We start from the raw sequence: 13,960 nt of genomic DNA, 5'->3' as shown, positions 1-13,960 counted from the left end.
GCACAGTATAATATAACAACACATTATAAGTTGGAAGGGGCCAGGTTAAAAGGCACCCTTTGTCCAAAATCACCGTACACCTGGAGTAAACACATTGGGCTTTGACCCAAATGAGAAGATGGGGTGATCAAATAGCAAGGACAAATGCATAGTTGCAAAACTAGGTCCAGTAGCACAAAACCAGTTTGAGGTCACAAAGTCTTTTATTTGCAAAATCACAAACTTTGCAACACAAAACAGTTTGTTGCAATGTACAAACTATTATTTGCAAGTCAGTTATGTTTCTGAGTTGCAAAGTACACTTTGCAAACCACATCAACTCACAAAGGACAAGTGATGTGCAATGGGCATCCCCCTCACCTTTGTAAGTCAGTATTCAATGTATCAAAACTTTGTGAGTACAAATGTGGTGTTAAATCACTGAAATGTTACTGAGTGCCGAAAGGTAGTGGTAACACAGCCAAAAAATGGGAGCTGTCATCTTTGGACAATTTCAACCTTATGAATGGTGGTGGTCGGCTTTAGGGGGTGAAGAAAGCACGTTAAGGGACAGTTGCATACATCCTCCAGTATAAGTCACTTAATGTTAACATTTATTTTTTAAAGCAGCTCTGTCACTTAAAAAGAACAGAGGATGCTTTAAAAACACGTTGATATTCAGTAAATGTGAATCTAGGGATAGAGGTCCACTACCATCACAGGCCTACCTTCTCTGCATTCATTGCCATCTAGAGTGGACAACCAATTCCTGTGTTGTGAATATTACAGAGTCTGAAGTTTTTGTGACTCCCAGTGAAAGGGTATTTTGCTCAGTAATTGATTAGTACATCAAAAAAAAGACACGGTGGCCAGCCAGTCGATGTGAGTAAAACACTAACTGGTTTTCAACCTTACTTTGGTACATCAATTATACATTATTTAATGTGGTTGTTTCTGTCAAGAAGCAAATCCATTTTTATGAAGTAATGATAACCTTGGGAAACCTATGAAACATACAAGCCCTGACTGGAATGAACACTAAAAATGCTCTATCAGTGGGAAAGTGCTGCATAAATGCATGCATTTTGAGGTACTGCAATCTCCCGAAGCAAGAAGCACACAACCACTGGGCGCATTTTCTTGCAAGATGGTGAACCAGACCAGGAATACTCTGGTGTGGTGCATTCACCATTGTAAGAAGGTTTCTTTTGAAAGTTTTTGGAATACATTTCCATGCAGTCTCTACTAATTCGTATATGGTCTTTCCTATTTGAAGGAAGCTAATCTCAGCTTCTTAGTGTGTGCTCTATATAACTGATTAGATCAACTGAGAAAAATTAATGCCTTCTATGTGGAGTGTTCGATTGATTTATGGCCTCACCCACCTGTTGTTCCCAGCAGTCCTTTTGATACTCTTCTCTAAAGAGGGTTAGCTGATATTTGTTGAAGAAGGTAAGGGTCAGGAATTCTTGTTGCTTCCTGACAAATTACTTCTACTGAGTGGTGATTGCCTGGAATTAGCTCTCTAAAGACTGTGTTAAAGATTCATAAGGCGGTATGGTGACAGGTGTTGAATATCCTGATACCTGAACCAGGACTTTGAACCATATAAGCAATTACATTAGCAATTTTAAATTTAAGGCAATAAGATGCGTAGGCTCTGCGCTAGCCACCATAACAAATGCCAGTTGAACTATCTGGCTTATAAGTTTAGACAATAGTAATAATATGTTTTGGGCGCATAGAATAATACAAAACTACATCAGTAAAATTCACTCTTTTTATTTGCAATATAGAACTTATAAATAGACTAAATTCTCTTGTCATTGAGATATAGAGGTATTCTAGTATCACAACTGGTAGCATCTATCCAAGGGTTCAACAAAAAGATAACTTAGTATCACATGGTGAACAAATAGAATGGTATCTAAAATTTCAACAAAAAGGACAAAAGTATATTCAAACAACTATTCAGTCTCTATACAAAAGTATATTCACAAAAATATTCAATCTCTATTGTGTAGAGCCAACTTGACAACTTTCAGCCAACCCATGTTTTGTGACAGACTATTCCGCTTCTTCAAGGCTGAAAAGAGATAAGAAACTTTTTTTTCATTTTGGAATTCAATTTATTGGAATTTATCTAAACATTTGACTTTATAATACTTATAAGTAATTTGTTCCTATTTGTGGTAAAGAACATTTCTTGAAGATAATTAGCTATATTTCAGCCATTTTGCCCCAAAACACTCCCAAACAAAATATACCGCTATATTGCCCATTTCTTAAAATTAATTGAAGTTCTAGTAAAATAAACTTGAAACGGTGGGAATATAATAGTTATGATACTCTCATGGAAATATAACCTATTAGTGTTAACACTTACCTAGTTACATATGTATGTAGTGTATCATACGAAAAGGTTTCCCGATTAACTTCAGTTATAAGTAGTGTGGCAATACGTTTATTGGATGTAGAATACAAAGTAGTTTCCGAGGTACTCTGTATTAATGAAACACACCATAAAAGTTTTTATTGGAATACTGGACTCGACTTGTGGAAGTAAGAATGTCATACTTTTCTAGGGCTTACCTCAATCAAGGTAAGAAGAGGTGAGCATGGATCGCGAGTGATTCTTAATTCTAACCAGGTAAATGGGGAAGCCTCAATAAGAATTGTCCTTGCGGCTTGAACTACATCAATAAAATGTATAAACTACAGTAAATTCAAAAAGATATAAGGAAGAGACAATACTCTCACTGAATACTAAAGTGTCTATATTCCAAAAGGAAGTGGTACTGATTTTTTTTTTTCTAAATGAGATTCGTTAAACAAGCAGATAGGCGGATCAAACCTGCAATGCTTGTCTTGCTAATGTGCTTCCCGTACACAGAAAGCTAATGGGGATTCCTGCTCATATAGCAATATCTAGATTGAATTGCCGTTGTCATGGGGTTTCCAAATAAACAATGCCAAGTACAACTTAATCACACAAAAGGTCTAAATGCTGGGAGCCTGACCGGAAAAGGACTCGCGCCTTATTTCATATAGTTGAGTTAACCTGATATGTAGTTTCAGTATATCTCTCTGCTCACTTGCAAATATCGCCAAAAGGGAAATGCTACTAGAAGGGTTACTAAGTAACAGCTAACAGGTTAACGTGACCCCTATTGGTTCTAAAAATAAGAGGTACAAAGAGGTAAACTGTTTGTTGTTAAGAAGTATATTCGATTTCTAACCTAAAGCCATTCAGTCGGGGTCTAACTCTTGGTAACAGCCTTTTTTACAGTAATGTTCCCAGTTACGTTGTTTGCATGTAAATAGATGGATACACTATTCCTAGAAATATCCAATTTTGAATAAACTATATTGCCATTTACAACTCTCTTTGTCAGCTAAATAACAAGATAGTGTTGAGGTGCTCACCGGAATAGTAAAAATCGCTTCTAGGCAATGTGCTTCAACTGCGAAATATTAGGCTAAAAACTAAATAAAAGACAGTATTTAAAGTTATGCTACTCAAAGAAAATCTGGTTGGTAATAAATAGCTCAGGTCCCATTCTCACCTTAAGAAAATGTCTAAAGAAACTTTGCCAGGGTTTCCGTTTCAACATGGTGCTAAAGGAGACACTAAATTTTCCTTCCACATACTGGTTGAAATGACTAATGATGCAAATCACCTGAGTCCAATAACCAGTCTCAGATTATACTGAAAACCCAGACTGAAGCCTGGCTAAAGAGTATATAAGTCTCAAGCAGTGTATCCGTATATGCTCGAAAATCTATCACCGACTGTTAATATTCAATCAATGCTTCTCCGAGTAAAAATCACAGCATAATCACACTAATAAAAATTCAACTAAGAACAAAGTAAACACACAAAAAAATGTATAACTCAAGATTGAAATGGCGATCCATATTGTGATACCTAGTTCCCACGTTGTAAAGAACTACCACCAATGTGATCGTATAGTAAAGTTCTAAGGCACGATGACAAAAACCTAACCACAATCTGACCCAGCTCGAGACAAGTATTTAAATTGTGTGTTATAAGCGGGACAATGTAAACAATAATTTGGAAAAGATTAAATACATAAAGAAACCTTTTACATTTTCAACATTTTGAGTATTAAAGAGGCTCGAACTTGCAATCTAGAACATGATAATACAAGTATTTAGTCAAGTGTGCTAGTGCTACTCTTTGGGCTAAAACTGATTGTATAAAGATATAATTAGAAGAAATGCATGCCCTGCACTATACTGGCGGTTGGTGATCATTACTTGTACTTGAAAGGAAATTCAAAACCTATCATAACATTTACACCAGAAAATGTAATAAAAATGTAATCGTATATATAAACTGGGTAGCATTCCTAAGGCACCTAAAATTTCAAAGCAATTCTATATTATATAAAGGCCACTTAGAACAAGTTATCATCCTAGAATGAATAAGTTGAGGTACACAATTCTGTTCTAAATTAGGTCAATTCTACACGTAAAAGTGATTCCACTGGGAATAGCAATTCACACATCGGAGAAGTAACAATAAGTTGGCAAGCAGGAAGAAGAAAGAGAATATACCTATATTCAATAGTATATCTAGTATGAATATAACAGATGCAGTTCTACATAATAGATTGCACTGGTCAAGATTATGTTTTCCAGGAAACAAAGCAAAGACTTATAAAGCACTAAGTAGGAATACAGTAAGCTGGTTACTGATGGGAAAAGTACATAAACTTGAAGTTTAACATTTGATATAAGAGTTCTAAATGTAAGAGACGAAGTAAATGAGTGTGCCTAATGTGGACTTGGATGTTGATTCTGAATTTATAGGGTGGTGTACAGATCTCTATCAATATTAAGGCCAAAATCAAGTGTACGCAATGTGTCTATCCACCATGTCTATTTTTAATGTAGTCTTAGGAACCAGTCTCCTCCTCTGTGATTTGCGCAGATCTGTTTGATACCACCTATAACTCTAACAATTGACACATCTGCATTAAAATGGAATTCTACATAGTGTTTGCTAAGGGGTGATTTACTATGCTTTTTGTTCATTTTCTCCTTTAAAGGATGTATAGTTGATCCAGCGTACTGTTTTCCACATGAACATGCTAACATTTAGAACCAAAAAGGGGTATTGCAATCAATAAAATATTTAATGGTAAATAGTCTTTTGCCATCAAATCCGGTGAATACTTTTGTTTTGTGTGGATATATTGACACAGTTGTAACATTTGCAGTTACAGGAGGGATTTTCCGACAGCCAAGTCTTGTTTTCCCTTGGTGCAAATCTAATAGTGTCATTAGGACTCAAAATATTACTCAGAGTTTGAGCTCTTCTAAAGTTGACCTCATTAGATTTGTACATCTTCACATTCTTATTAAAGATGTTATTTTAAAATCTATTTTGACCTTTTCACAGTCAGAGATGGCGTTACAGCACATTATATAACAAGAGTTTTGCCCTTATACATATGGATGATCTTGTGTTTTTATTAATAAATGTACTAACTATCATTTTTTCAGGTAGGTTATTTGTTTTGTGCAGATGTACAAATGTAATATTTTCACCCTCCTTTATCTTAAGGTAAACATGACCAGCTATTGCTAATAGCTGAGAGGTGTCCTGTTCATAATTGTAAAAGGGTGCCAAGACAGCTTTCATTTGTCAATGTCCTCCTGGTGACTGCAAACTGGTGCCAGGGCTCTGGGTGCACGAAGAGGGAGTCAGTCAGGTTTGTTGAGACCGGAAAAGGGGTGTACAGATTGGTTTGATTGTAACGAGGGGAGGAGGAGTTGGGGAGGTGTCATTGGAGAAGCTTCCAGTAAATGTCCAGCTGGTGGAGGAAATGCTATCAGCATGGATTATTTACTTTTCCCTTACAATGCAAAGTGAGGTGATCCATTCTACTGCATGGAAGCAGAGTCCAAGTAAGCCAAATTAAGAAGATATTCTTGTCTCTTTCACAGTACTTTGACATAAAGTTTCATCTGAGAGTACCACTATGTGGGTGCCAATAAGGTCAAACTTTAACAGGTGACTTCATAATGAGCTGAGGTACTAAATTTTGTTTAATCTTTTTTTATTAATTCTAATCTATCATATATCTAGGCGAATAGCGTCTTCCACTTCATAGTTCAACAGCAAGGCACATAAAGGAATAGCTAGGGTCCAAGCGCAATATAATTCTCCCTTGAGAACATCCACAAAACAAAAACCTTTTATACATATTTACATTTCTCTTCTAAAAACGAGCACAAATTGTATTCCACAACATATGCTTCAAAGGTGAACGAGCATCGCCTACATCCCACTTTGTTTGGTAGCAGACTTAGCAAAAGGTAGGCATGTGCAGTTTTTCTCAATATATATTATTCAATTAACATTTAATCTGAATACAGGCAATAATAAAGTTTGAGATTTAAGTTATTGCCCTTAGTATTTGGTGTATTTCGTGGCCTAAGCTTATTTATTTATGTGATATGATGTTCCTTTTAGAGCATGGCAGAAAGCAGGGCATCACTTAGGAATGCTGCTAACTTTAGCAGTCAAGTTGACTTTTTCTTTACTCTGGGTAAACCTGAAACTTTTGGCTGATGCTCGGTTTTCATATCCATTAACAACATTTGTTTTCGCATAAAAATAGCGCACACTGTATTTAGAACATTGAAAAGGATACTTCAGCGGAAGCATTGACGCCTCACGTTTACGTCACATTGCACCATTTTCTTCATATAGCCCGGTAATACATAGCACCATGAAGATAATTACACACTAATGAACTCTAAGATGAAAAGTTGCACACCCTCTCCGAATAAGGTTCATAGCATACACTCACTTTGCTAAGATATGGACAACACAAATTTTTCTAACTACTTTTCTATTAAAAAAATGCAAGATACTCACAAATGTGGGAAAGGTCACACTTGATTGGAATTTTTCCACATGTTCTCCAAATGTTATTTTTGATATCCGTAAAATATTTCTAGCTTGTATAAAGATAGCGTTTGGTGATCAACGAAGGCCCAGACCTAAAAAAATAAATAAAAGAAAACACAATATCTTTAAAAACAGCAAATGATTTCAATGAAATATAGATAACAGTTCTAACCTTAAAAATGATACAAAGGTGTTTCCTCTTAATACCTTAACAAAGAGGAATGATTTCTATAATAAATTGTAACAAAGAGGAATTATTTCTATAATTAATTAAAACATGTATTGGGTTCCTTCTCGGTTGGTAAAGAACTATTTGTGCCTCACTTTTCCTGCTTTCTTCATCTTTTCAAATACATCGCATGCATTTAAAAAACATTATTTGTTATTTTCCATCCATTCCTTTTCTTTCCAAAATACTTTTCAAGAAGTCATTCTTACCCTATAATTATCCAGCTCGCTTCCCTCCTACTATTCTAAAATACTTATATTTGATTCCCTTTAGATGCTGCATTGCTCTTCTCTGTGCTGATGTTCTCACAGAGGCAAAGTAGTTGCTGGTGACAGCCTTTCTTCAGAGGGGAGATGAGCTTGGGAACTCAAACAGTTTGTGCGCGGAGTCTTTGTATTATTTCCTGTTTCTGGGGCACCTGAGGTGGTGTTGGTGTGGCATGCACCATCTTACCCTTCACAGATTCTGATGGGTACGCGGATGATTGTACATTCTGCCACAATAATGGGAAGAGGGATTATGAGGATATTACTGCTTTTACAGCCAACAGTGAGGTCAAGTTCTTATTACAGACTAGTTCTGCTGTAAGAACCCCCGGTAAATAGAAAATGAACGACGTGATCATATAGTGGGCCAATACTGTCATATAAAATATACAAGATAAAGTGCCCCTCCTGTAGATCACTTTCTCATACTTCTTATAGCATTATAGCGGGGGTGACCAGATTTTGTTAAGAAAGACAAGACATAAAAGTAGGACTAAAGCCTTTAGCCTTACTTTTATGTCTGGCCTGTTCCGATCTTGTGTAGCCTTGTAAAAAGAATACTCTGGCGCTAACGCATAGTAAATGGGTGTGTCTATATTTATGTCACACATTTACAAGCTACACATAAATAACATTAGCTATGGAACCCTATCTGCTGCAGCATGCATGTAGCTGAACTCCTCCTGCGCTCTCTGACTGGAAGAAATAAACAATTTACTTAAGGAGAACATAGCTGTCAATTCTCCTTTCAGTATGAATTGGCCCCTTGTTGTGTTTATCATAGCACGCAGCGCGAGCACATTATGTTTTAAATGTAAACTTGTTGGGGCACGGACCCTTGTTAGACTCTATGGATGTTCTAGAGTCTGGGTCCATGCCGGGAAGATTTCTTGGGAGACAGTTATGAACCTTGCTCCTGTGGTTGGTGGACGTGCTTTCTTGTGGTGCTGTTTTTTACATTAAATCTTCAAGTGATACATCTTGGATACTAGCCTTATTCACGACAAACTTGGCGATGAGCGAAGTCTCAGCAGCACCACTATTTATCAAAAAAGAAAAAAGAAGGGAAAAAGAACTCGCGTACGAGGTGAGAAGCTGCTCTGCGATTCAAAGTGAAATCTTCATCACCGGCGAAAGAATACGACCTCGGACCCCTTTTCTGGAAGCGCCTACCTTGCCCAGGTACATTTTGAGTGAATTTTGTACAAAATTCATCGTTTCTTCAAACTTACAGAGTGCATGGGATTCCGTTGTTGCTACGGCTTGCTCCTCTTCAATGTGACGTACTACAAGAGTTTGTGCGCACGCATGACGTCTCTAGGAAGCGCCAGCAACGCTCTGCACTCTACTCTCTATGGTTTTCACGCACGCAAGCAGCGTGCCGCCATTATTTTTTTTCAATTTCATCGGAGCTGGCATATTATCGCCTAGCAACAAGAGATCGGAACCGGGACTTCAGATTCACGGTCGATTTCCTTCAAGGTACTGCTTATTTACAGAGCGGATTCACTTCCTTAATTAACACCATGTTTTGGAGAATGTGTGAATCATTTTAACTGATTTCTGTTCAATTTCTACTCGTTTTAAAGACCTTGAAGTCACTTATGGTTACTGGTTAGTTAAACAACCTCACAGTTTATCCATCTACAATTCTTTGGAATATTTTTTTTTTTTTAAACAATAATGGCTAACGCCCAAAATTACAATTTAGCTCCGCCCCAGTGCTTTTGGCCAGCTGGAGGTAATCCTTGCATGGAGTGGGCAGAATGGAAAGCCTATTTTATTAATTATATAGAGACTTTAGATGTAGAAGGAAAAATTTCTCCTGCAGAAAAAATAGGTATCTTCCTACATTCAGTGGGTCCAGAAGGTCTCAAAGCCTACAACCAAATGTCTAGACCTACAGGCGGCACTGATCAAAATGTTTTTAGAGCAGCTGTCAACAATTTTGACTGTTATTTTTCACCGAAAGTATGCATTGGCATACTGAGATATAAATTCTTCCAGAGGAAACAGCATTCTGATGAACCTGTGGACAGTTACGTTTCCGCTTTAAGAACTCTTTCTCTGGATTGTCAATTTGGAAATCTACAGGAGGATTTCATAAGGGATCAGGTCATCATGCATATTAAAGACACTTCTATCCAGGATAGACTATGGGTCAATGGCGATTCAAAATTGGAAGATATTCTTGCAATTGTTAGAAAGGCAGAAATGTCTAGCAGAAGCGCAAAACAAGTGAATGTTAAAGTTGAGGAAAATAGCAAAGTAAGCTATACTGTTGCCAAAATTGATAACGCTAAAACCAAACCACTTTACAAAAACTTGTTAAAGAAAATGCTACAGACTCAAACAAATTTAGATGCTACAGGTGTGATAGTAGCTCGCATTTGGCGAATTTTAAGGGATGCCCAGCAATTAAACAGAGATGTTCTGTCTGTGGTGTAGTCGGCCACATTGCTAAAGCTTGTAGAAAAAACAAAAGCAAAAAAGTACGATGCGTGGAAGATGGAGAACCTAGTGACAATGACTTTGACACCAAAGAAGAGTTTGAAAAATCTTACATGTTGAACATCACGGAGGATCTTCCTATTATCCTGAATATTGACAATAATATGATAAAGAAAAAACCTATCTGTGAAATGACTATTGGTGGGGTACAACTACAAATTTATGCGGACTCAGGGTCTCCCTATTCCATAATTAATGAGAATGTGTGGAAATCCAAGTTTATAGATAAACGTGGTCCTGTGTTGTACCCTGGAGACATTAATCCGCAAGGGTATTCAGGTGAAAGAATCGATATTCTTGGCTTCAAGGTACTAGTATTTAAATTCAAAGATCGTGAATGTACTGCCAAACTATACATATCCAAACATGGGCCTTCTGTTCTAGGGTGGTTTGAGCAAGGGAAACTTGATATCATCCTCAACCCTAATAGCCCAAATCCAGTAATGGTTATAGGAGAATCTGATCAATGTGGTAGTTCCATGCTGAACAAGTTTCCCAATGTTTTCAATGATAGCATAGGGGAATTGATTAATTTTAAGCATAAAATTATATTAAAAGACAATGCGTGCCCAAAGATTTATAAAGCCAGGAACATTCCCATCACAGTTAGGGATGAAGTCAAAAAAGAAATTGATAAGTTAGTTAAGTGTGATATTATAGAGAGAGTAGAATCCTCTGAATGGATTTCTCCCATTGTGGTGGCCAGACGCTCTAATGGCAATATTAGGTTGTGTATTGACCTGCGCCATGTGAACATCAACATTGTCATTGACCAATTTCCCCTTCCCCGCATCTCTGAAATGTAATCCTTAGTACCTGGAGCAAAATTTTTTTCATGCATCGATTTATCGTCAGCTTACCACCAAATTGTCTTGGAAGTAAATAGCCGGAAGTACACTGCTTTTGTCACGCCGTTTGGTTGTTTTCAATTGAAGAGAATGCCATTCGGTCTTGCCTCAGCTGCGGCAGTTTTTCAGCGGGTAATGTATGATATTTTTGGCGATTGCAAAAATGTTATTTGTTTCCAGGACGATATACTAGTGTTTAGTGACAACAAACCTTCTCACGATCAAGTCCTTGAGGTTGTTCTTAGCAAGTTATCGGTGAATGGCCTTACAGTGAAACACAGTAAGTGTAAATTCTGTTACTTATTTGGGGCATACTTTATGTGCCGATGGTGTCAAACCTAAGCCTGATCTTGTAGAAGCCATCCAACTTGCTCCGCCTCCTAAATCTAAAGACGACATCCGATCCTTCCTAGGGTTCACAGAATTTTACTCCAAATATATACGAAATTTCTCTGGCAGAGTGTTTAATATTAGACAGCTTTTGAAGAACAAGTGCAAATTCGTGTGGGATTCTGAGTGTGAGAAAGAGTTTACAGATGTTAAATCTGCCATTAGCAATGCCACTGCATTGAATAATTTTGATCCTCAACTTCCTTGCATTGTCACGACCGACGCTAGCGCAAAGGGTTTAGGCGCTGTCCTGTCCCAGAAAAGAGTGAATGGTAATGAATCCACCATTGCATATGCTTCTAGAGCTTTGACCCCGTCAGAAGAGAAATATTCAACTATTGAAAGAGAAACATTAGCTGTAGTTTGGGCCCTAGAGCACTTTAGAGTGTTTGTCTGGGGAAAAGAATGTGAAGTTAGATCTGACCATAAACCTCTTGTGCGGTTACTTACTACTGAGGGGTTGATTAAAGCCTCTGCTAGGATTGCACGTATGTCTATGAGGTTACAGGATTTCATATATAAGATGATTTATGTTCCAGGTCGAGATAATGTCACTGCAGATTTTTTATCCAGACTACCTCTACCCTTGAAGGAGTGTATTCACAATACTTGGGATGATTTTCACATTGCTTTAGTCCACGATGAGGGAGTACCACCCATTAAGATTGAGGTTTGGAACATGGAATTTCACAAAGATAAAGTTTTACAAGAGGTCCAAAAGTACTTAATTGAGGGATGGCCAGCTAAGAAGAACCTTTCTCCCGAGTTAAGACATTTTGGGGAGGTGAAAGAGGAATTATCCTGTTCCGATTCTACTATCTGGAGAGGTGATAAGGCGGTTCCTCCTTTAGGATTGAGGGAGATTATTGTTAGACATGGCCATGAAGCCCATAACGGCATCATTAGGACAAAACAGTCTGTCAAGGTTACGTTCTGGTGGTCTGGGTTAGATATTTGTGTCGAACGTATTGTTAGAGATTGCATCCAATGTGCAAACGCTGACAAGTCTTTGAAGACTTTGAAACCTGTTATGCAAGGACACCCTATTCCTGATGGCTCCTGGGAATCCATTGCGATAGACATTATGGGTCCCATTGGTCCTTTAAACAAATACATTGTGGCTACTATTGATTTATTCTCAAAATGGCCTGTGGTAAAAGTAGTCGAGAAAGTTAATACTGATACTGTTTTACTATTCCTAGATGAAGTGTTCACGGAAGAGCGATTGCCTATACGTGTGATCACTGATAATGGTGTACAGTTTTTATCCAATAAGGCAAAGGAATATTTCAGTAAAACTGGAGTCAGTCATTGCACTACTTCACTTTACAATCCTAGTGGAAATGGTATAATAGAAAGGTTAATTAGAGTACTTAAAGCTGCTATTCAAATTGTTGGTGTGAGTGACAGCAGGTGGGAGTATCAAGTAATGAAGACTATGTGGAAGTACAGGATTACCCCTAATGACATGACTCAATGTACCCCGTTTGAAATCGTGAGAGGTAGACTACCTAGAACTAAGGTCAATCCTGCTTGGCTTATTTCATCCACTAAATGCCGCATTGATCTTGATAAGGTGACAAGGAGGTTAGAAAAATCCCAGATTGTAAATAAGCACAGCTTTAACCTTAAGGAAAGAACAAATCCACAATTAAACATAAAAGTTGGAACGTTAGTGAAAGTTAGAAAACCATGGAAAGCTTCCAAAGGGGATAGTCAATTTATGGGTCCCTTTGAAGTTAGTGAAGTTTTGAAGAATGCTGTTAGACTTTCTAATGGTAAAGTGTGGAATTTGAACAAAATTGCTGTGCTTAAAGGTGACAGGAAATTATATAAGGAGGTTCACTCTTCTCCGACTGTGGAAATATGGATTTTTCTGGTCAGTTATGTCCCCTATCTTGGACCCCAACGGTTTCATGTATAAATCACAAGTACATGTATGTTTCCTCCAGTTCCAGTTATGAAGACGCAAACACATGTGCGTCCACCGCCAACATGTCCTCTTTCAGATCCGCCATGAATGGGCTGGATATTCTATCCCTAAGTATGAAAGGCCACCGGCTTTATATGGTTCACTTATCCCATTTTACAGTTCAGACGAGTAGGCCCTGATTCTGCCATCAAGCCTTTTCCTGCCTTCTGCCTCTGAAAGCTCCAGTCCGAGCTCGCATCTGTACCCATGAACTTTGTCCTACTCCCTGCGCGGCTAATGGTGCCTGACTCCAGCCTGTTGCCTGCCAAAAACTGTATTTCACCTTCAAGATTATCTGCTTTGCTCCGCTCCCTATCCAATGCATTCCTGTCTAGTAGTTTAAAGTAAACATTCTTTCAGCTACCGAGCAAAAGGCCCGGCTTCTCTGTCTTTATGCAAGTAATTCATAGCCCTGTTAATATGAAAGATTTCGGCCCTCGCATCTAGTGTAGACACTTAGACGCTTGTACACGCACTAACAGTCAGTATAGTCAGTATAGTCAGTATAGAATAAGATTCTACTCTAAGAGACCTTTCTTTCTGGATAACACAGTTCTTTAAACATAGGATATTAGATATGATTTGGGATTAGGTTGACATAACCCCAGACTTCTGTCTCCACATGTAGAGCTAAATGTCAAGTTCCCTTCACCCCCTAGTTACACGTCAGTCACACGTCATGCTGCTGCGTGCGCATCTCTGCCAAGTATTTCTGCTGACATTGCGAAATTCTTTCATGGAACCACCCATTTATGACGTCATATCCAATGACGTTCTTTAAGCTACGCCCAGTTACACCTACTTTAGTGACGCATGTAT

General features: G+C 37.9%; 1 protein-coding gene across 1 annotated transcript in view; it reads right to left on the bottom strand.

Moving 5' to 3' along the window:
• Positions 1-13,960, bottom strand: part of WDR17 (WD repeat domain 17) — a 1,003,384-nt gene that overhangs the window by 843,456 nt on the left and 145,968 nt on the right. Inside the window, exon 3 of the mRNA XM_085641859.1 lies at positions 6,893-7,017. The gene's annotated coding sequence lies outside the window, so the exon portion shown is untranslated. The remainder of the gene's footprint in view (positions 1-6,892; positions 7,018-13,960) is intronic.

This window comes from Triturus cristatus, chromosome 2_2 (assembly GCF_964204655.1).
Source record: "Triturus cristatus chromosome 2_2, aTriCri1.1, whole genome shotgun sequence".
In the NCBI taxonomy this organism is placed as follows: domain Eukaryota; kingdom Metazoa; phylum Chordata; class Amphibia; order Caudata; family Salamandridae; genus Triturus; species Triturus cristatus.
The sequence above is the reverse complement of the archived record's forward strand: the minus strand, read 5'-3'. Positions and strand labels throughout refer to the sequence as shown.